Genomic DNA, 23,717 nt, shown 5'->3' on the forward strand with positions numbered 1-23,717 from the left:
GATAATGGTGTAACGAAACATGATAAATTATGTAATGTAGAAAGTGAAACATTTTCAATAACTGCATGTAATGCCGGCTACACTGTGTTGCTTTATACTACAGAAAAGCAACTGAGGCAATATCAATTTTTGGTTTCAACTAACTTAGGTGGTGCGAAGATTTGAGGCAAACAATGCCATAGATGTTGAGATGAGGTTTTGGCATATTGGGGGCATATGTAATTCATGAGTGGTGTTACCCTTAATTGGCTTGTGCCTCTGTTAGTAGACATTTTAGGGTCAGGCATATGATATTATTTGAATTGGCATATGTATTTTAGTATCAGGCTGTCGGCATGCAGTCAGACCAGTTTCATAGGCAACCATATTCGACCATTCGCCTACAACGGCCATGAGGGAGAATGGTCTGCGATCTAGGAGTAGGCATGCACAACCATAAGCAGTTCCCTTTAGCAACGCCAACATTTTGGCTTTGCCATTTATTGTTCACTATTGAGATCTAACAGAAAAATACATTTTGTTTTACCAACAAATATATTCCAAAGTGCTACCACGTTACAATTCAACCAGAAAATTATAATATCTGGATGGTACAGAACTGAAGCGCCTGATAAAAGAATTCACTTGTACCAAGTAATGAAAAATAGTGCATTTATTTAAAAAAAATCAAATGTAAAATGTATAAAACACATTGCTAGCATCACTATTCTAAACATAATGCTCAAATTCTACATTTTTGCTTTTAACTTGCACTCAATAAAGAACCAATCTTTCAGCTCTCAGAGGCTTTTGCTCTGTTAACCACATTAGCCGCATCATGTGCTGTACACGGACAGATTATTGCGGTTTTCACATTGATTCCCAGTTAACGGGGATATTGCAATTTCTTAAAATGATGACGATCAACCAGACAAAACATTTTCTGGCCAATCTCAGTTATAGATAAATTGGGATTTCTAATACCAGAAAACAATGTTTCTTCTTTCAATCACTTTACCAAATTCCAATAGGCAATAGTTCTCCACTTAAGTCTCCTCCCCAAAGGAATCTGGGAACTCAGGCTTCAATTCCTAGAATACAAGGTTTCATCTTTTTTTGTTTTTTGAAAATATTTTTAGGGCAAACGAAAAGCGCATACATGAAGTCCTGTATAGGCCAATTCTCTCGGAAGGATAGACGGCATACATTACAAATTGTACAGTGCATTGAATGTACCTTCTTGAAAGGAAAAAATTGAAAGAACTTAATTCCAGAATATTTCAATACTACGTCATCTCTCATTCATTCAGAGTCGACCATTAGATGTTTGGTAAATACGTAAGGGAGTGCAAATATCCTTGGGCCTGCACCTTGAAGTCAATGTGGCTAGATACATTTCTTCCCTGTCCGAAGTATAACTGAGATCACGCAGCCACTCTGTATGAGCCGGGGCACATTTTGATTTCCAGTAGCAAAGTATACATTTTTTGGCTGCAATACAAGCTACATTGAAAAATCATCTGCCATCAAAACTTTGCCTATATCCCCTAAGAGGTACTTAACAGGCACTAGGGTAGGGGGAATGTCCAGCATCTTGTGCAGGTTTGCAGGCATTTCTCCAGAAACAGGCAACAGCAGGGCAATTCCAAAACACGTGAGGTGTATCTGCCAGAGAGCGGATAACACATTTCATGCACAAATTGGAGGCGGCCTGTGTAATTTTAGCAATTTTTGCTGGTGTATAATGCAACTGATTTAGTAGCTTAATTTGGATTTGGGCACATCAACACCTCTTGTGAGCGTGCAGCATTTCTGGCACTGGACGTCTGAGAATTGGACCCCCAAGTGGTGTTCCCATTTCAATCGTTCAATAATCTTTGAAGGTTGAGCATTCAGCATCAGCCCATATAGCAGAGATACCAGGCGCCTGGTTCTCTGCATGTAACAATTGCATCTATGTGTGGGTGGGTTTCTGGTTCATGAGGAAACATCGGCCATAGTCGTTTAGCTGCGGCTCTCATCCTATAACATTGCAAGGTGATAGAACTGTTGCCAAGTTTAGACAAAGTCATAGAGAGTCACGAAAATCCCCCCTGGAAATAGGACTCCCAGTGTTATCCCAGCATAGTCTCCTCAAGATTTCTGCAGACCAGCATCTAACATAGGTGCTCACCATGAAAAATTCCAGAGAGGTATATTTTTATGGTAAAGTACAGTGAGTCCCAATCTGTGAAACAACCTAGCCCAGGTATTAGCAGTCATACGAACCGGGTCAAAGGTGCAGGAGTAAATATACCTGTCTAAAAAGTAACAGACTTAACAGCCGCGCCATACCTTTCAAGCGACAAATGCACAACGTCAGGCTCAGGAGAGTACCGATATCCAGCATATTGCACTTGGTAGACCAAGTAGTAGAGTACAATATCAGGCACCACCAATCCGCCTCGCTCATATGGTTCTGTGAGTTTCTCTCAACTCATTCTAGCTATACCAGATCCTGATAAGAACCCAACCATCATGGAGCATATGGACGTGAAAAAGACCCTGCCTGGCCAGAAAGGAATATTGCAGAAGAAATATAAAATCTTAGGAAAGATCATCATCTTCAGCAAGGAAAGTCTGCCATATAGGAGATTGGCAGTTTAGCCCAGATTCTAAGTTTAACCTCCAAATGTTGTATATATTCCGCCTAATTGTCCGCCAATAAAGTATGCTGTTGTCTAGAGACCTTGATACCCAAATATTTAAACCAGGTATCCACCCAGCGCAACCCCAACAGGTCAGTCAAAGGAAGAATAGCATCAGAATGTGGAAACAGCTCTGATTTCGTCTCATATGAACTTCATCTATCATAGGATCAAGATTTACCTCTGGGTCGCGGATATATAGTAAGGTATCATCAACATACAGTGATATGACCTATGAGGGTGCAGGCATTCATATTCCCCAGTCCCCGTGTTTGGCCCTAATATGTCAATGCAAAAATAAGGGAGATAATGGGCAGCCCATGACACGTCGCTCTATGCATACTCATGCTACGTGACAACGTACAGTTTGTCCGTACCCTGGCTGTTGGTCAGGAATAGAGATGCTGCACAGAACTGAGAAAATAAGCCTCAAATCTGTAACATCTCAGGACCCTCATTTGAGAGATGATACCAAAAAGCTTCCTGAGGTTAAGCGCTGTGGATCGAGCCGGGATAAATCCTGACTGATCTGGATGTACCAGACCAGCCATATATGGAAGAAGTCTGTACTACAAGATTTTCGCAAATATCTTTGCATCTGCATTTATTAGTGATAGCGACTGGCATGAAATAATCTTTTTCAATGGCCTACCAGGTTTCAACAGGACCGTTATTATCACCTTGTGCAAGGAAGGTGGGAGGCAGCCAGCGACCAGGGTCTCCTCCCACATTTTTAACAGATGCGGTGCAAGTATAGCCCTGTATTCTTTGTGAGTTCAACCCGGGAGCCTTGCCCGACGACAAAGCAGCGATAGCAGCAGCTATTTCCTCAGAGGCGATATGTGCATCAAGTACCAGACTTGCTTCTGCTGGCAAAATCATAAGATCTATGCCCTCCAAATATTGTAAAAGATCTTCATCTGAGCCTATATCCTTATTGGAGTATAGTGTTACATAGTAGTGATCATAGTGATCCAAGAATGTTTGCGGAGGGGCGTGGCCAGGAGCGCCAGCGATGAGGCAGCTCCTTTGATGGCCTCTGCACATTGCCCGCAGCAACCGGCAAAATAATGCAGTTCCTGAGTGCGTTTTGAAACTAAAGTAGCCCTTATGGACAGCAGAAGTTCTGGGCTATCGCTGGACCGTGAAACTCTCGCTCTCCCTCCTCTATAGCCCTGATTCGGATCCGCAAAGCCTGCGCCCGCCGCTTTGTGGACCAAGATGGCGAACGGGCCGAAGCTATGCACCCTCTGTGACTCGCCCGCAGCCCGCAGGCAAAGCTAATGTTTGCGCAGCTCACACCACAGGATCGGAGCCTTGGAGCTGTCTCCCACCTCCCCCGCTCCGATCAGCTTCTCGTCGGCTGGTCGTGAAGTCTCCCGCGTCTCCTGTCTGGATGCTGGGGGAAGGAGGGCTCGGCTCCCCAACGCCACTCCTGAAGAGGAGCCCTCGTCTGGTGTTCCCCTCCGGTCCTTGTCACAACACCAGAGCAGCCGCCAACATCTCCGCCCCCCCCCCCACACATGTGCTTCCTGCCCCTCCACGACTCTCAGAGGCGGTCTCCCTTCTTCAGCTTGAAGAGCTGAAGTGAGTTCACAGGGGGCCTGATGTGGTTCTGGAGAGATGGCTGCCTCTGGCCCCGAGCTGCTTCCAAACATCCAGCAGCCACCTAGCTGCACCTTGGGCACTCCTGGAAGTCTCTGCTGCCGCGGTGCTGCGGACTGGACCCAGACCTGACCCCCAAACACCTCTGGAGCCGGGCCTACGCTCCCTTCCTGGACACCCACATAACCTCTGCAGAGGTTCTTGCCAGAATCAGCATTACCGGCAACTTCCTGGGGCGCCCCTGCCCACCACCCACCACCGTCAAAACAGAGGCCTGGTCCCCCTGCCTCCATCCCAGGATACCGCCAGCTGGTGAGCAGACCGCCAATCGTTATGAGCTCTGGGACAATGGCTAAACTCCTTAAACCTCCAAATCCGTGGACATTTCTACCATGTTCCTTGTAGCAGATAAAGGGAAGAAATCGGACCCCCCGAAACTCACGCCTCAAAAAGCGCCGGAGGAAAGAGGAACCCTCACAACCAAGGAAGACCTCCAAGTCTTCATGTCTGATATTAAGTCAGAATTTAGATCCTGCATGGCGGAGCTCACCTCAAAGCTGGAACAGAGGGTCACGGACGTCGAGCACAGGCTGGGGAAGACGGGAGATGTAGCCCAAGAGCACTCCGCTACCCTTGTGGAGGTGCAACGCACAATCCAGGTCCTAATGGACAGAACCGAGATCCTCGAATTCAAGCAAGAGGACCTTGAAAACCGTGCCTGCCGTAATTACCTGTGGATTCGAGGTGTCCCCTCAGTTCCCGAAAAGGAGCTACCCGAGTACTTGGGCGGCTTCTTCCAGTCGCTGTTGCCGCACCTGGACAAATCTCAGCTCCTACTTGATCGCACTCACAGACTGCGCCCACGACGCGGGACGGATTCGGACTCCCCCCCCCTCCCCAGATGCGATCACGAGAGTCCACTTTTATACCACCAAGGAAGCCATCTTGGCAATAGGCCGCTCACGACATGAACTATCGTTCTAGGGCTCCCCGCTTCAAATCTTTCAGGACCTCTCCCTATTGACTCTGCAGAAGCTCAGGGCTCTCCGACTGCTCACGCTCTTTCTCCGAGACAACAAGATCCGCTACCGGTGGCTGCTCCCAACGGCGCTACAATTCTCTCATAATGGTACCCCCCCAAACAATCAGCCACCTCAACGACTCTGCAACAATTCTATGCCCCAGCTCGCCGGGGGGCGTGGGTCCTCCTCCCCCAACTAGGCAGGAACCGAACAGGGCAAAGCCTCCCCCAAGCCTAAGCGAGCACCTGGGTCAAGAGTGCAGAGAAACCGCAAAATCAAATATTGATCAGCTGTATCCCGAAGGAACGCACAGCATTGGAACATAAGCTGCTAAACTTTGTTGCACGCCCCGTGCAGCCCATGCCCAACTCCAAGGTGCATGTCACCGTATTTCCCTTGGAGTGAAACCCAACCCTGTTGGTTGGCAACCGCCCTGTTGGCAAGGGGATGTACCGATGAGATGAAATCGGTCCCCCAAGTTAAGGTTGCGGATTCCCATTGCAAGCCAAGGTTGGAAATCCCTTCCTCCTGTTGGAGGCTACTTAAAAAATTTCAGCCACAGGAGAACCCAATCGAACTCGCACCTCTTGACTATGGCTGAATTAGGCTCCCCCAACCTCCCCTCCAGCGACCGACGCCTCCGGGAGTTCAGCCCCCACACCAGAAGCTGAAATTCGTCACCCTAAATGTCAGAGGCCTGAACTCACCTAACCCCCCCCAAAAAGGAAATCCACCCTACAACGGCTACAGGACGAGGAAACCTCAGTGGCCTTCTTGCAAGAGACCCATCTAATGCCGGCTGACTTTTCTCGCCTTCGCAGTAGACTCTTTCTCCTGCAACTGCTAGCCTCTAATGGCACCAAGAAGGGAGGCACCGCCATCCTCTTCGCAAAAGACCTCAAACCGCAAATTCTGGACTCACTACAATGCCTGGAAGGCCGCTTCATTGCAATCAAATGCATTATTTTCAGGCAACTCTACTCCCTCATCTCAGTTTATGTCCCAATGATAACAAGGAGGGGTTCTACCGCGACTTAGAAAAGGCCCTCCTCCGATTCATCGAGGGACAAATCGCCATGGGGAGACTTCAACGGAGCCCATGACCCACGTAAGGACAGATTGCATCCCCCATCCTCCAAAGACCTAAAGCTGGCGAGCAGCCTGCTCCACCTCTTTCGGACCCTAGATATTGTGGACACTTGGAGGGTAATCCACCCAGAGGAGAAAATCTTTACTTTCTACTCGTACGTGCACCGTACCTTTTCTCGGATCAATCTACTGCTGGCCTCCCCCAGATGTTGGCCTTTACAGACAACATTACCATTGGCCCAAGGATCCTCTCTGACCACGCCCCGGTCTCGCTGACCCCGAGAGCTCATGATCCCGATCCCCCCCCACCCACGTCGCGATGGAACCTATTTGACCCTATTTTAAATGACATGGCGATAAGGGACTCCATTGCTAGGTCATTTAAAAACTTCTTCATGGAAAGTCGGAATGAGGACTCATCTCCAGCCAACACATGGGACGCCATGAGGCAGTGCTGAGAGGAAGGCGCTGCTTTTCACAAGAGTAGACGTGAGACCCGTACCACCCTGGAGAGTGAAGTCCTGGAGGCAGAAGCCATTCATAAGCGGAAGGGTTGGTCCCCGAAATCTTATAGGGCCTTCCAGGCGGCACAGAAAAGGCTGGAGGCACACTATGCTGAAGCCACGGCACACCTGCTAACTAGAACTAAACAGTGGTATTATGCCCAAAGCAACAAAGCAAATAAACTGTTGGTAGAAAAACTAGCCAAGGCCAGGGAGAGAAATACCATCCTGGGTCTCTGCAATCCCCAAGGCATGGTCCAATTCACAGAGCGTGACAAACTGCAAGTGGCAGTGGCCCATCTTTCAGAGATAATGACGGCATCTCCAAGGGACCAAACCGAACAACAGGACTATCTGCAGGGTGCGACCCTCCCACATTTCACGGCCACCGCGAGGGAGGGTCTCGAGGCCCCCATCACAGGTGAGGAAGTTGACGCAGCGATAAAGAGCCAGAAACCCAGAGCCCCGGGCCCAGACGGGTTCTCCACCCGATTGTACAAAATCTTCCGCCCCCAGTTAGTGGGCCCTTTGACTCTGCTCTTCAACTCCTTTGCCACCACGGGAAGTATCACCCCCTCTATGCAGGAGTCCATCATGATCCTCATTCTCAAGCCCGGAAAAGACCCCAGGGACAACCGCTCATATAGGCCCATCTCATTGCTAAACCTCGACGCCAACATATACTCTAAGATCCTGGCAAACCGTCTAGCCCTTGTCCCCCCCCGACATCATAGACCCAGACCAGACGGGATTTATAACCCATAGGTCAACAAGAGACAACATCCGTAGAACCCTGAATCTAATAGACGTCACTAACCAAGAATCGCAACAACTTGCCCTCCTGGCCCTGGACGCAACTAAGGCCTTTGATAAAGTGGACCAGACTTTCTTGCGCCCCGCCCTCGAGGCCTTCCACTTCGGCCCAACGTTCTAAAAGTTAGTCCTAGCTCACTACCAGTCCCCCACCACCCTCTTGAGAGTCAACAATCTTCTATCTGACCCGATCCCTCTTACGTGCGGGACGAGACAAGGATGCCCCCTGTCCCCTTTGCTGTTTGCCCTGGCCATGGAACCCTTGGCTCAACGCATCCGCCTGAACCCCCGGATCCAAGGCCCACAAGTCGGCCCCTCCCAACGTAAGATTGCTCTGTACACCGACGATGTGCTATTGACCATCACTGACATTGCGGCCTCCATGAAGGCGGCCCTGGCCGAAATCCAGAGATTCGGGAGAGTGGCAGGTTTTGCTATCAACTTCGAGTAGTCAGTGGCCTTGGGGGTGGGGCTAGGCCCAGGAGAGAGAATAGCCCTAGAGAAGCAATGCCCGATACAGGGAAGTGTCAAGTTAATCCCGTACTTGGGGGTGCAGATCCCGGCCGACGTTTATCAGACAAACTTTCCCCCACTCTTCGCGGAGTTGGAAAAAGACCTCAACCACTGGCTTTCGCAAGAGATCTCGCTTCTGGCCCGCATTACGGCTTGCAAAATGAACCTCCTCCCACGGTTCCTCTACACCTGCTCCTCCCTGCCCTTTTCAATCCCACTCCCCCCTCTGCAGAACCTCCAAAGGAAAATGATCCATTTTATCTGGAGGGGCAAGAAACCGCGCATTCCCCAGATGAGCATGATGGGCAGTCCCAAACTGGGAGGACAGGGGGTCCCCAACCTCTGTAAATACCAAATAGAAGCACAATTAGCCCACATTCAGGCATGGGGAACCGCGTTGGGCGCCCGAAATGGATGGAGATTGAACAATCCTGTCTCCCACTCCCCATTCGCTTCCTCCCATACGTCCCTCCTCCACTGCACCGTACCTGGCCGAACATTCTGGCCTCCACTAAACATTTAGTGAAAGCCTGGGACTGGGTCCGCAGACACAAGGGCATCCCGGGGGGCCTGAGCCCATTCTCCCCAATTTTCCACAATCCAGCTTTTTCGCCGGGCTAAATGCCCCGCAAACTTTCGGAATTGGGTGGCGGGAGGCCTCGAATCTCTGGGGCAGCTATTTGGGGAGGGCGGCCCGCGCACCTTTGAACAATGCAAGACAACCTTTCAGTTAGCGGAAACTGACAGGTTTGCCTACTCCCAACTGCGGCACTGGTGTTCCCACCCCCTGGCGCGAACGGCAGCGACCTGAGCTCCCACTCTGCTGGAGCTCCTCGCAAATGACTTGCCAGCCCGAGGAAGGGTCTCTGCTCTTTATAAACTACTGCAGGACGATCCCTTTCTTATCAAGCCTTCCTACATGTCCCAATGGGAGGCAGTCCTGGGGCATGGTATAGAGGATCAAACTTGGGTGGACATTTGGTCAAGAACTTGCACGTCCTCCCCCTGCGTCACCAATAGGGAGTGTCCTCACAAGCTGCTCCAACGTTGGTACTGCCCCCCACTCCGCCTCCACCGTTTTCAGCAGGCACTGGACCCCCAATGCTGGCGTCTTTGCGGACTCCCAGGGTCCTATTTCCACATGTGGTGGAATTGCCCCAAGGTCAGAGAATGTTGGTCCCAATGCCTTGCCGCGATCAAAGACATTACACAAGTGGCCATCACGCTGGCTCGGGAAAATTTCCTCCGGGGGGTCCCGGTCCCGGGCTCTTACCCGAGAGCGGGCAGAAGGGCAGCCCTCATAACTCAACTCTTGCTGGCGCCAAAAGTCACTGTGGCCCACACCTAGAAGTCCGCAGAAGGCCCCTTGATGACTCTCTGTTGGATCAAGCTCTGGGACATCTTGATAGTAGAGAAGGTTACTGCAGCCAAGGCGGGCATCCTTCACCGCTTTGCGAACATTTGGGCGCCGCTGTTAGACTATGATCGGAACTACCCAGTGATGACCTACAAGCCGCGCCTAATCGCAAGAGTCCTGCACTCGAATAACGAACAGTTGTCACTCAACCTAACACAGGGAAACTAAAAAGAAAAGCCCAACCTGGGTGGTAATGGGGGAGGGATGAGGGAAATGTTACTTCCACGTGTCAAGTTTAGTGTTGTAATTGATTGATAATGTATATGTTCACCTGTGTTTTGATCCATAAATAAACCAATTTAAAAAAAAAAAAAACAATGTGTGCGGAAGGATCAAGCGCCTTCATATCCTCCCCATTAGCTCTGTGGATTGAAGTCAATAATATATCTGTGACTTAGAATAATGATCTTTAGAGTAGTATGTATATTCCAGCCCTAAAGGGTGTAACCCACCCGTCAGATGCAGTTGCAACATAATCTGTAAAAGGGTTTGTGCCGCCAGTGTTATTGGCCCAGGGCCAATAGGATCAGAAGAGCAGTCCATGGTGGCATCCAAAATCGCGTTCATATCGCCCCCTTCCCAGACCACAGGTATGTCCATATGGCCAATGAATATGTCAGCAAAAGACCAATAAAAGTCACTGTTGTCAACATTGGGGCCATAGGAGTTGACCAGAACTAGTTCATCTCCATCCAGCACACCCTCCAACAAAACGTATCTTCCCAGGGGATTGATATAGCTTGTATCCACAGTGAATGTGATCATAGGGTGTATTAGTGTCATCACTACGTGAGCCTGCGAGGAGTATGCTGTGTAGACCCTCTGTCGGTCCCATTTGGGGGCCAAATACTCATGCACCGGTCCTGGCGCATTAGTCTCCTGTACCAGGAGAACCTTACGAACATGAACCTCTAGGTATGCCAGCAACCTCCTAGCCTCAGCGGGGTTATTGTGACCCCACACGTTCCAGGAGATAAGTGTCAAGTCTCCAGTCGTCCCAAGCTCATTCCTACCAGCCATCGTCATTCATCCACCCCACAGAACTGTATAGCCAGAACATACATGCAGTGCAATATACTGTTTTCCCGAACTTTTAAACTAAACCCACTAATAGGAACTCCCCCCTCAATTTTCTCCCCCACCCATGTCACACCCCATCATCTCCCCCAAATTGATGATGAATACCCATACCAACATCAACAGAAATCTCCTGGGGTGCGTTGCGAACAGCAACTCACATAAGGTTCAGCCAGTCGCTGAACCTTAGTTGTTATCAATCAGAACACATTGTGCCGTAGATTAGTTCTTTCATAAACAAGGGTCATAACAAAGGACCCAAATGTTCACTCTCCAGCAGTAGGAGCACAAGGGTCGGAGCTCCTATGAAGACTTTGTCTGTCAGGGTTTCCCTTCGGTGGAAGAGGGATCGATGCCTCAATGTATGTGATGGCGTCAGCATAGTTTTTGAAGACTTGCGCCCTATCCCTATTTTGTATATGCAGCTTATCAGGGAATATGAGGGCGTACACAATCTGCCGAGCTCGTAGAAGTCGGTTCACTGGATTGTAGGATCGTCGCATTACCTGGACGCCAGACGCAAAGTCTTGATATGCATGAATTTTACTTGATTCAAATTACAGAGTACCACATTCACTGGCCAGTTTCAGGATATGGTCCCTGTCTCTGTAGTTTAACAACTTGGTAATGATCGTGCATGGCGGCACCTCCGGTTTTGGGACTAGTGCGAGGAAACGATGGGCCCACTCTACAAGAAATTGAGTTAAAAACTGTGTGTCCTCCAGCAGTTGTTTCAGGGGCACCTCAATAAATGGCTCCATTCCCCCCTTCAATGTGCTTTCCGGCACCCCAACAATATGGACATTCTTGCGCCAGGAGCGTGGTCCAGATCGTCGCATTTCCCTCGAATCATAGCAATGTCCTTCTTCAATGCAGCTATGCTGTGGTCATGTTGCACAACCTTGTCTTCCGTGCTGCTTATCCTGGTTTCTGTCTCCATAATGTGATCACTTTATTTATCCAAATTGGAGCGCAGGGAGCTAATGTTTGCCACATGCCTTCTAATTTCAAGTTGCATTACAGGTTAGTTCCAGGTGTCTCTGGTCGCACAGTTCTCGCCTGTGCACTAGAAAAGGTCCATGAGTCTTTTCCTCTTTCCTGCGCCCTTCATCAAAATTTTGATCCACCGAGGGACAGCAGCAATGGAGTTCCAGGCACCAATCTAGTAGTCCGCTCCCACAACTGGGACCCACTAATGTCGGCCTCAGTCACTACAGCCAGGCACAGTATATCGCTAACATGTCTTGGCAAAGGCAGGTATGCTCATCCATGCTCCGCTCTCCTGCCCCGCAACACCACCCTGTTCTGCACATCTCACAGGCTTCCAACAGAAGAACCGGGCAGCAGGATGTGCTTGCAGCACTTATATCAGCCAAGCGGGTATTAAGGGACACTGCTGCAGGATAAGCAGCTCATCTGCGCCTCGCAGCGTGTGCACAGTCCCGTGTGGCAACACATTCCAGGAGCCACCTCAGGGAATAAATATAGATTTCTGGAGCCCGGTTAGGACCCGAGCCTGGATCCGGTGTGCCGCACCTGCCGGTGCAATTTCCAGCGCGCAATCCCCTAACAGCCGAGGCACCAGTCACCCACAACCGTGGGCACAAGTGAGGATATCTGGGTGAGGACATGGATGGTTCAGTGGGGCGCAGCCACGCGTGCCACCCGTTGCCAGCTGCAACTCGTCGTATGGCTCACCCTGAGCCGCGACCTCCACCGGAGTAAGCTGTCAGCAGCAGAGCCCCAAACACCACATGTTGCCACTCTGCAGCGACTCGACACAGGCACAATGAAGGACTTATTATTATATAAGGATCTCACCGGGGCTGGAGCTCTCACTCTATATCTCCATCTTAGTTGCTGCTCAGCAACGCCCCTTTTTCGTCACTTTCTATAAATGATACCGGGAATGATTCATTTTCAAATTTAAATGTAACTTCTCAATTGCACAAAGGACTGCCTTTCAAGTCCCAGAAGTCAGCATGTCTCAATTCAGTATGTCTTCCCTGGAGATGCTCACTGTTAGTGAGGTCTGTGCAGAGGCAAGTCCTGGATTATTTTGAGAATAAAGTAAAGGAACACCGGAAGTGGAAAACGGCAGTTGTTAGTAACAATTAGACGATGATCGAAATTGAAGTAGAAATTCTGAAGCTGGGAGAATTCAGGTTGGGTTCTGGGATCAACTCCACATGCTGCAAGTGCGATTCATATTAGTGATGGTGAGCAGTACAATTTGGGATGAGTGAAGGCTTCCAAACAGTATCGTGGGACGTTGGCATTCTGTAGTAGAATCCTCGACTTCTGGTTGCCAGATAAGCACTGATTCGATAACCTGGCTTGAGAGCCCCAAACCCAGGTAAAGCCAATTATTTTGTCCCATGTGTGATGAATCCTGCGTAATCCTCAGAGAATCCCTGCCAAAGGTCTCCTCCCAGGTCACCAGGGGAAGGCAGCCGCTACCTTATTCTAACCCTGGGGGTGGTAATTAGCCGGTTGGATTACCTGGGAGGAGAAGGCCCCCAAAGGAACAGGAGGATTCTGTTCGCAGATGCACAGTATTTATCTTCTTCAGAGAGGGATGTTGCCAGAGTAAGACTCCCTTTCATACAGGGACCCATATTGATGGTGGTGAAAGCTCTTGTATGCAACAGGAGAAGAACAAGTTACTCTCTTACCTGGTAACGTTCTTTCGATGGGATGGTCCGATGACGTATTCCATATCTATGACAGTAATCGCCACAGCTGTGCTGCTTCGGAAAATCTTCGGCGTCTGCGTCCTGTGTCGATGACGTCGATACGCCGCCCCAGAGGACCTCCTCTGATGGCCGACGTACCTGGATGTTATAAGTAGGACGCACGACGCCCGTAGCCTCAGTTGTAGTTTTTTCCCAGAAAGTGTGCAACCAGTCTTCTGCCAGTCTGACACACAAAGCCTTGCGGAAACGTAAGCTGCAATCGCATAAGAAATTCTGTAGCGGGGAAGGTAGGGAGGGAGCGATATGGAATACGTCGTCGGACCATCCGATCGAAATAACGTTACCAGGTAAGAAAGTAACTTGTTCTTCGAGGGGATTGGGTCCTCCAACGTATTCCATATCTATGACAGACTCCCAAAGCAGTAGCAATGCAAGGAGGTGGGAAAAGAATTTAGAAAACAGAAATTTAGCATGCCCAATCAAATTGCGGAGTAAAGGACCGTCTTGCCAAAGGCCAGATCCTGCCCCCGGATGGAATCGAGGGAATAGTGACGTACACATTTATGTACCAAAGCCCAGGTGGCTGCATCACAGATGTTGCGAATAGGAACAGCCCTGTGAAGGGCAGTAGAGGCAGCCATACCCCTGGTAGAATGGGCCCATAAGCAGACCGGTGGGTCCTTACCCGCCAAGTGGTAACACTCAGAGATAGCCAAAATAATCCAGCGAGACAAAGTCTGTTTCGTCACAGCCTGTCCCAAACGCTTTCCAGCGTAACCAATGAAGAGCTGATCGTCCACTCTGACCCGGGACATGCGTGAAATATAAAAGCTTAACGCTCTCCTAGGATCAAGCCTATGGAGCCTCTCCTCTTCCTTACCAGGATGTGGAGGAGGATAAAATGCCGGAAGAACAACCTTCTGGCCTAAATGAAATTCCGACACCACCTTCGGAAGAAAAGGAGGACGAACTCTAAGGACAACCCTGTCCTTATGAAACACAGTGAAGGGTGGCTTAACTGAAAGGGCCTGTAACTCACTCACTCTGGGAGCGGAAGTGACCGCAACCAAAAATACAGTTTTAAGAGTTTAACAGTCTCAAAGGGCATGAATGCAAAGGCTCAAACGGAGCACCCATCAGAAACTTGAGAACAAGGTTCAAATCCCAACCGGGCACCTTGAAGGGTGACAGAGGGAAGACATTAGTGAGCCCTTTCAGAAACTGAGAAATTAAAGGAATTTTAAAATAGGAACACTCCTCAGACGAGCGCTTAAATATGGACAGCGCCGCCAGGTAACCTTTAATGGTACCCACTTGAAGGCCCCTGTGGGCCAAGGAAAGCAAAAATGACAGAACCATGGGAATTTCACATGCAAAAGGATCCACATTCTTAACCCTGCACCAGTCGCAGAACTTTCTCCAACGGCAACGGTACAGGGACTTTGTTACGGGCCTTCTGGCCGAAAGCAACGCCTCCATCACGTCTTCAGGGAGGTCCCAATCCTTATACCTCAACCTTTCAGAAACCAAGCGTGAAGGTTGAGGGGCCTGACCTCTGGATGGAGAACCTGACCCACCTCCCGTGAGAGCAGATCGTCTCGGAGGGCAGGTGGGCAAGTCTAGAAGGTCCAGGTACCACGTCCTCCGGGCCCACGCCGGAGCAATGAGGATCATCCGGGAACCATACAGCAGTGGGAATGACCACTCCACCACGAACGCGTCTCCTAAGGCTCCGTTTGGAGGAAATTCCCACGAGCAGAACCTCTCGCACTTCCGGTTGACACTGGAGGCGAAGAGATCCACCTGAGGGGTCCCCCAAAGGGCAAAGATCTCCAGGAGAATCTCCTGAGCCAACTCCCACTCGTGAGAGATCGCGCTCTGCCAGCTCAGAGCGTCCGCCGTCACGTTTTCGTCTCCTGCCAGATGAACTGCCGAGATCGAAACTTCCTGCTGGATTGCCCAGAACCAGAGCTGCATCGCCTCCCTGCACAGAGGAAGTGACCCTGCCCCCCCCTTTTTGTTGAGGTAGTGCATGGCCACCGTGTTGTCTGTCAGGATCAGGACATTCTTTCCTCGCACAGTCGGCAGAAAAGCCTTCAGGGCTAGCCTGACGGCCCTCAGCTCCAACAGATTGATATGGTGTCTGGACTCCGACGGAGACCAACGACCGCTGACTGTCAACTCGTTGGCATGAGCTTCCCATCCCGTGAAGGATGCGTCCGTCACGATCGTCACCTCCGGCCAGGGCAGCCAAAATGGAGCCCCCCTCATCAGATTGCCTTTGTCGGCCCACCACAGGTGGTCCTAGGCAACCGAAGACGGCACCTGAACAGGGTCCGAGATCCTGCCGGAGGACTGAGACCACTGGAGCTTGAGTGCCCATTGCAAAGATCTCATCCGCAACCTGGCCTCTGGCACCAGAAGAATGCAGGATGCCATGAGGCCGAGCAGTCTCAAGAACTTGAACGCTGGGAGAGTCTGGGCAAGAGTCTGGGCAAGTTGAAACTTGTGCACCATCTGCTGAATGTGATGAGCCCTCACCTGGGGAGGAAAAGCACTGCTCCAATGTACTGGAGCCTCTGAGTTGGTGTCAAATGGGACTTCTTTAAGTTGAGGGAGAAGCTCAGCTTGTGGAGGGAGTGGCAGGTGACAGACAGATGATCCAGGACTTGCTCGGGTGAGCGCGCCCTGATCAACCAATCGTCCAGGTAGGGGTAGACGTGAATCCCCCCCTTTCCTGAGGTGCGCTGCCACCACTACCATGAGCTTGGTGAAGACCCTCGGGCGGAGGTCAATCCGAACGGCAGGACCCGAAACTGAAAGTGAGAGTCGCCAACCGCAAACCTCAGGTACTTCTTGTGCTTTGGATGGATTGGCACATGAAAATAAGCGTCCCTGAGGTCGAGAGACACCAACCAGTCCTGAAGTTGAAGGGCCTGGAGGACTTGAGAGAGAGTAACCATCTTGAACCTGTCCTTCCTGAGGAGTTTGTTCAAAATGCGCAAGTCCATGATGGGTCTCAGTCCCCCGTCTTTCTTGGAAATCAAAAAATAAGGGGAATACCATCCCTTGTTCCTCTCTGCTACAGGCACCAGTTCTATGGCACCTTTCTCCAGCAGGGATTGAATTTCCTGCACAAGGAGCGGATCCGGACTCTTCAAAGAGAGATTCCCCGGTGGATTGTTTTGAGGCCTCTGCCGGAAAAGAAGACAGTAGCCATGGGGTATGATCTCCAGAACCCACACATCTGAAGTAATGGTGCGCCACTCTGCAAGATGCTGCGCCAGCCTTCCCCCAAACGGCGAACCATGGGACATGGCCTCATGACTGAGCTGAAGCGGCTGCGGCGTTGCCTGAGGGCAAAGAGGCAACAGCCCGAGCGGCCTTGGCACCTCGAGTACCTTGTTTTCCACCTCTGGCACTCCTACGGTGGCCCCTTTGACTGGCAGCTCCTCTCACTTTACCAAAGGATGAGTAATAACGAAAGGAACCTCCCCTCCATTGCTGTCCCCTAGGACGAAAAGGCGGAGGTTGTCGAACTGCAGCGCCCAACGACTTCGCTGCAGCTTTTGAGGTCTGCTACCTCTCAAGGCTCTTGTCAGCCTTGCTGCCAAAAAGATGTTCCCCGGCAAAGGGCATGTTGAGGAGTCGGGCCTGCACATCAGGAGCAAACCCCGACTTCCGCAACCATTCAAACCTGCGTATCACGGTGCTCGCCGCCATGGACCGGCTGACGGAATCTGCCATGTCCAAACCTGACTGAACGGCCTCACACATGGCATCCTTGCCATCCTGAACCATGGCAAGGAAGCCATCCCGTTCGTCCCCTTCGGGAATATGTTCAGCCGCCAAGGAAACACAGTTCCACAGTGTGTGCGTGAAACGAGACAAGGCACATATGGAGTTGGCCGCCTGAAGCGACATGCCCCCTGCAGAAAACGCTTTCTTCGCCCAGCCGTCAAAACGCTTGTCGTCCCTATCAGGAGGGATGGTAGGGTACGACGCCTGCTTTGCCGGGGTCGTAGCCGCCTGCACCACCAAACTCTCCGGAGTAGGGTGCTTGGACAAGTAGCAGGGGTCACTACTGGCTGGGCGGTATTTTCACGGCAAAGACTTGCTCACTGCTGGGAGACTCTTTGGAGCAGTCCAAGCCGCCGCCACCCTCCTCTGTAGAGCCATATGAAATGGCAGTACCGGGTCAGTTGGTGGACCAATGTCGAGGATATCCGTAAGGTCATCCTGAACAAACTCCCCTGGGGGAGCAGACCATCCTAAGTACTCAGTGACCCTTGACATAAGGCGCCGGTACGAAGAATCGGCATGAGAGCCAGGCTCAGATCTACAAAACTCCACCTCTGGAGAAGTGTCCAGTCCACTAGCATCATGCAGGGACTGCCTCAGGTCCTCAAACTGGCTATGGCCCGAGAGAATCTCATCGGGCACCGTGTCAGGCACCATGCCATCATCAGAGCCCTCATCCACCAAATGAACTCCAGATGGCGGTAAGAAGGCACAGAACTGGAACCAAAGCCATGCTTGACCTTGGCCAGAGCCTTTCTAGGAGGTTCCCCCGAGCCACGGGGTACCCCCGTCGACACAGCCTCGAAAGGTGTCGAGGGCGTCGAGTGAATCTGCGCCGACGACAGACGCGGCACCAACAGCATCGACACAGGCCTCGAAGGCGGAGCCCCGAGCGTGTCCCTCGACATCCTGGGTGCCGCCGGCGTCCACAACTTCCTCGGAGGCGGAGCCTCGAGAGAGTCCGTCATCGACTTCGGCGCCACAGGCGTCGATTGTCTTCCTTGAAGACTTCATAGGTTCACGCGGTCTCGAGCGCGTCGAGGACCGGGACCTGGACCGGGCATGCCGAGAACGATTCCCCTTGTCCGAGCGGGACCTTTCCCGCGAATCGTGACGACCACCCGTGCCAGAAGGCGTGCGAGCGGTGTCTCTCGGCTGATCACGACCGACCCCACTCGGAGGCGCGGACGGACCAGTGCCCTGCGATTCGAGAATCAACAACATTTTCTTCCCGAAGGAAACACATTCCTCCGGTGTCGCATGCTTGGTGGGGTAAGCGACCTGCCGACGGGCGGAGTCCTCGGATGAGGATGGGGAAGGCGACCAATGACTGCACTTCCGGGAGTGCCTCGAAGAGGCAGAGGAGTGGCGAGACCGACCCCGGGACCGAGACCGAGACCCACTGGACTTCCGACGAGGACGCAGAGTCACCCCTCGAGTCGTCTGTCGAAAGCCCCGCAGACCTTGACTTACGGGGCTTGGACACCTTACCTACCGATAACAACTTCTTGCGCTCCCGCAAGGCTTTCGACGTGAGTGACTGACTGTCATCCGTGTCATGGGCCTCCCCGAGGCACCAGAGGCAAGCGTTGTGCGAGTTTGTGACCGACATCTTGGACCCACAGTCCCCGCACTTCTTAAAGCCTGGACGCGGTGTGGAAGACGAGGTAGACATCTTCACGAAGAAATATTTCACAAACACCAAACAGGTTCAAATATCCGAGAAAACAACAGAAACTCCAATGAGTCGAGGCGCGCCGAGATTCCCGAAGCGAACACGTTCGCGGAAAAAACGGAACTGAGGCTACGGGCGTCGTGCGTCCTACTTATAACATCCAGTGACGTCGGCCGTCGGAGGAGGTTCTCGAGGGCGGCGTATCGACATCATCGACGCAGGATGCAGACGCCGAAGATTTTCCAAAGCAGCAGTACAGCTGTGGTGATTACTGTCATACATATGGAATACAGGGAATTGCTTCCGTGCCAGCCTGCCGGGCAGTCTCAGTGGCCAATTGCAGCATGCCAATCAGCATGGCCCCCACCTGAATTCAAATGCACCGCAGTCCACTCTTTCTTCCGAAAACCATGGTTGAGCAGGCTTCACTGTCCCACCACTAAGCCCCGTACGCACATACAAAAATAGTCGGCCCTCACTTTCCAAAGCACTGCAAAGTACCCATTACATTACACCATTTAAAAAAGCAAAACTTGCAACTGCTAAAAACAAGCCAAAAGCATTCCAAATAAAACATGACACACTTAACACGACCACTTACCTTGATTTGTCCATGTCGCCAACACATTGCGCCTGCTTCTTGCTGGCGGAAAGCACAGCCACCGTTTGGTGTGTGTGTGCGTCACAAACCCAGGTCCCTAATTGGAAATGCCTCAGGCGCTGCATTTCCTGTATTAGCGTGTGCGCACACATCATCTACGCACACGCTAATACCAGTAATGGGCATGTGCCCCATTTAACCCTGCCGCATATCTCTCGTGCACGCCTCTGCCCTGCGTTCCTCTCCCCGCAGCCCGACTCCTTAATAGCAGGGGGCGCACACCCATGCGCACAACACAGCGCAAATGAGTTGTGCGCCCCTGTTGCCTTTAGTAATCTGGCCCCAGATTGGTAATTCTTGCAACAATTAGGAAAATGTCCCTTTCTCTTGCACTTAGAACACGTGACTCTCCTTCCAGGACATAATAGGAACGCTGCAAAGTGGCTTCTGCTAGCGCAACGAAAACAGCAGCGGTCCTCTCTCTTCTCTCTTTCTTTCTTTCTTTTCTCCCTTCTGGATAGAACCTTGTATGGATTTCGACTCTCCTCCTCCTCGACCATTCTGTTTGGGCTTATACTTTTTCTTGCATTTGGTCTCATTCACAGCCATAACTTCTGGTTTCACATCTTTATATGTGGTGTTCTCATTCTTTGACAGTTTAGCCACACACTCCAACAAATGCTCAACCCTGCGAGCAACTGTCAACACTTCATCCAAAGACGGCTCGTCCCTCAACCATAGTTCTGCCCTAATCTTGTTGGAGCAACAATGAGTCATAAATTGGTCTCTTATATGTTTATCAAAGGCATCATTGAACTTGCATGACAGGGCCAAGTGGCGTAGTGCAGTGATATAGTCCTCCACAGACTCATTTTTCTCCTGTATACGCATACGAAAATTGAAGCGCTCTAGAATTGTGCTAGTTTTGGGGTTCAAATGTCTGTCAAGTCTTAAAAGGGCACCATCCAGTTCATTTGGAGCATCAACGGTTCTATCGTCCTGGGCCTGGGGCAGAATTTCAAAAAATTCTCTGTCCCTCATATCCAAGAAAATGCATGAGCAAAGCCATCTTCCTGTCATTGGGATATGAGTTGCCATAAGCTGCTTTCAGATAATGTAGGAAGCCCTTCTTCCATTGCGACCATGCAATCTTGGGCGTCCCTGGAATAGCCATAAAGGTTGGTGGCCCGTTTATTCCTGACATTGCCATCCTGTTTTTGTATCTCCCTTATCTCCTCCTTGTGGGCACTAAGAGGTGAATACTGTTCACTCTCTTTTCTGTACCTCCTTTATCTTCTCCTTGTGGGCACTAAGAGCTGATTACTGTTCACTCTTCTCTCTCTGTTCTTCCCCGTGTAGGTCGCAAATCACTAGATATGCTGCATCCACCTGGAAACAACACTGTTACTTTCTTTCTTCGCTTTTCTGTGATGAGTGCTTGTCAATGGGCGTCCCCCACTCTTATATTCAATGTGGTCAATTCTCCCTGTTTAGATTCTCGATGGGCCTCTATTACGATGAGAGCCCCTTTCTTGTTTTGCACTTGCTACCTTCCAGATGTGTGTGCCTGTCCTGTAATGAGAGTGCCCCTCTCTTATATTACACCTGGTACCTTCTAATAGAGAGTGCCCCTCTCTTACATTACACCTGGTACCTCGTATTTGTATGGATCCTCGGCGTGCTTCGGTATCTTCTGTAAAAGAGTGCCCCTCTCTTACATTACATCTGGTATCTCCTCGTCCTCGTTGTATGGATCCTCGGTGCACTTCTGCCCGGTACACAGTGACTGCTCTTGACACCGGAGCAGGATGCGGAAGTGAAACTGCAAGCTGGGCTTCTTCATACCCCGATGCTCTCATGTACACTGGATGGAGCCACTGTTAGGGAGAATTCTCATTCAATGGCTAATTTCCCTTACCTAGTGAGTCCCTCAGCAGCTTTGCTGGATCTCTGGAGTTATTTCTTTCCACTTGGTAAGAGTGGGAGCTTTTCCCCCACTCTTACCCCTATTTTGCTATGTATCTTTTTACCTGTTTTTAAGATTGTGAGCTCCGAAGTAGACCACTTCAGTAGCCCCCTTCTTTGTGTGTGTCACACAGCCCCTTCAGTGCAGTGACACAGGGTTGTCGTTCAGATTTCCCACCGACTCCATTTCGGAGGTGACTGCTGTCCCCCAGAAAAGGGTAAAGTTACCATTAACTTTACTTAGTCAAATGTCACCACAGATCCAGTACACACCACCTTACATGGAGTGCTGGAAAGGTTAACTCTTAACTCTTTTTATCTGTACCTCATAGAGCATTGTGTCGCTCTTTTAACATTTAGACATGGCTGGTGGCAGTGGTATCTACCCTAAATTTCTACCGCGGTTATCTTATATAACCGTGGTAATATTGTAGGCTATTGTGTTAGCCTCGAACTTAAACCTGCTTGACCGCACGGAGTGCGGCGAGTGTGTTGTCCGTGTCAGTACCCCAGAGGAGCTGCACCGACTGAGTCTTTTTTTCTGCCTATTGGTCTGGAGGAGGAGCTTCAAACATAAATATTGTAATCATACGCGGAGCGTCACAGAGAGCAGCGAGTGTGTTGTCCGTGTCGGTACCCCAGAGGAGCTGCAGCGACTGAGTCTCTTTTCGCTGCCTATTGGTCTGGAGGAGGAGCTTCAAACATAAATATTGTAATCATACGCGGAGCGTTGCGGAGTGCTGCGAGTGTGTTGTCCGTGTTGCTTGGAGTGCGTCGGGGCAGAGACGCGGCGTGCCCCTCAACTCTCAAACGCGCACACAAGACAAGGTAGAAAAGATAAGCAGTCATTACTTCCAAGCCTCATAAGAGGTAAGAAAGCAACTTTATGTTAATCTAGTGAACCTATAAATTACTCCTGATAGTTTAAAACTGACGTTTTTCATCAGAGAGAAAACTTGCAAAACTGTGTTTGCGGTAAAGCGAATGCCGAAGTAACAACAACAGCTCACGGGGATTAGCTGCGACTGTGGGGCTTTGCCCTTTGAGCAGCTAAAGAACCTATGAACAAACTTAAAATTACATAGAGCTAAAACTCAAATTTGGCTATTAGCTGCGACTGCGGGGCAAAGCCCTTTGAGCAGCAAGAAAAACGACACCTTACATATACCTGGTGAAAGTGCTGTGACTGCGGGGTTGCGTCCTTTGAGCAGCACAATGAGTCGCAATTAAACACAACACAGGAGAAGTTGTCTAATCTTGAAATCAATATTGCGAACAAACACCAGTGAAAACTTGCATTATAACCCGCAGAAGGGTGAGATTAATGCAACACGAGGGCTACTGCTTAAGATCAATGATGGCAAAGAATACAAACATTTCTAGCACGTATCTCTAACCTTGAAATCAACACCTAATAAACTTCCGGCAGTGACCAACTTGAAAAGAAAAATACGAAATCAATCTTAGGACTTTTGTGGGAAAAAAACTGTGAAGGTGACATCTGCGAGTTCTGTAAAGCAAAGCTATGCAACAATGTCCCAGCTGCCAAAACCAGTGAGAATATGTCGGTTCCGGCAGCCAAATCCAGCGATATCACGCCAGATGAATCTACCTCTAAGAATGATAGCATCTCAAATAATATTTCAATAACGGATACCCAATTGCTCTCAGCTGAGGGCCAGCCCAATACAAATAAGACATCAAAAATGAAATCACGCACTGAAGATGTGACGGACACTCAGTTGCCCCTAGATGAAATTCAGTCCAAATCAGTTAGCGCGAACAGCCCGGATATTCAAAATAAAGATGTGTTAAATATCCAGACGCCTTTAACTGATGCCCAGCCTAAACTGAACAATCCAATATGTCCGGAAATTCAAACTGAAGTCCCAAAATCACCAGAAGTACAACTGGTGTTGGACACATCCAACCAAATGAAGCCGCAAAATCTAGAAAATGATCAATTACCAGACGAGATGCAAAATATTCCACTCTCGCCCATTGCTATTGATCTAGAACATAGAAGTGCAGGCTCAAGCATCAACTTGGAAAAAATATCAGTTATAGCCTCTTCTTCCATGATTTCTTCGCGGGATAATAGCTTGTACCACTCACCAAGTCTATTCGACAATTCAGCTCACACGGTACACATGTCTCTGGCTAGTCTAGCGATGGGAGGGCAATCGTCCCCAAGACAAAGTGAAACACTGAGGCCGATAATCGATGCAGCAGGTGAAATCCAATCGCAAGGCAAATTGTTAGAAATCACTCTCA

General features: G+C 50.2%; 1 protein-coding gene across 1 annotated transcript in view; it reads right to left on the minus strand.

Annotated features, from left to right (window-relative positions):
* The window catches only part of WDR19 (WD repeat domain 19), a 2,828,275-nt gene that overhangs the window by 1,495,960 nt on the left and 1,308,598 nt on the right, over positions 1-23,717 (minus strand). The window lies entirely within an intron of this gene.

Source organism: Ambystoma mexicanum, chromosome 6q (assembly GCF_040938575.1).
Source record: "Ambystoma mexicanum isolate Mex_15411 chromosome 6q, UKY_AmexF1_1, whole genome shotgun sequence".
NCBI classification, from domain to species: Eukaryota; Metazoa; Chordata; class Amphibia; order Caudata; family Ambystomatidae; genus Ambystoma; species Ambystoma mexicanum.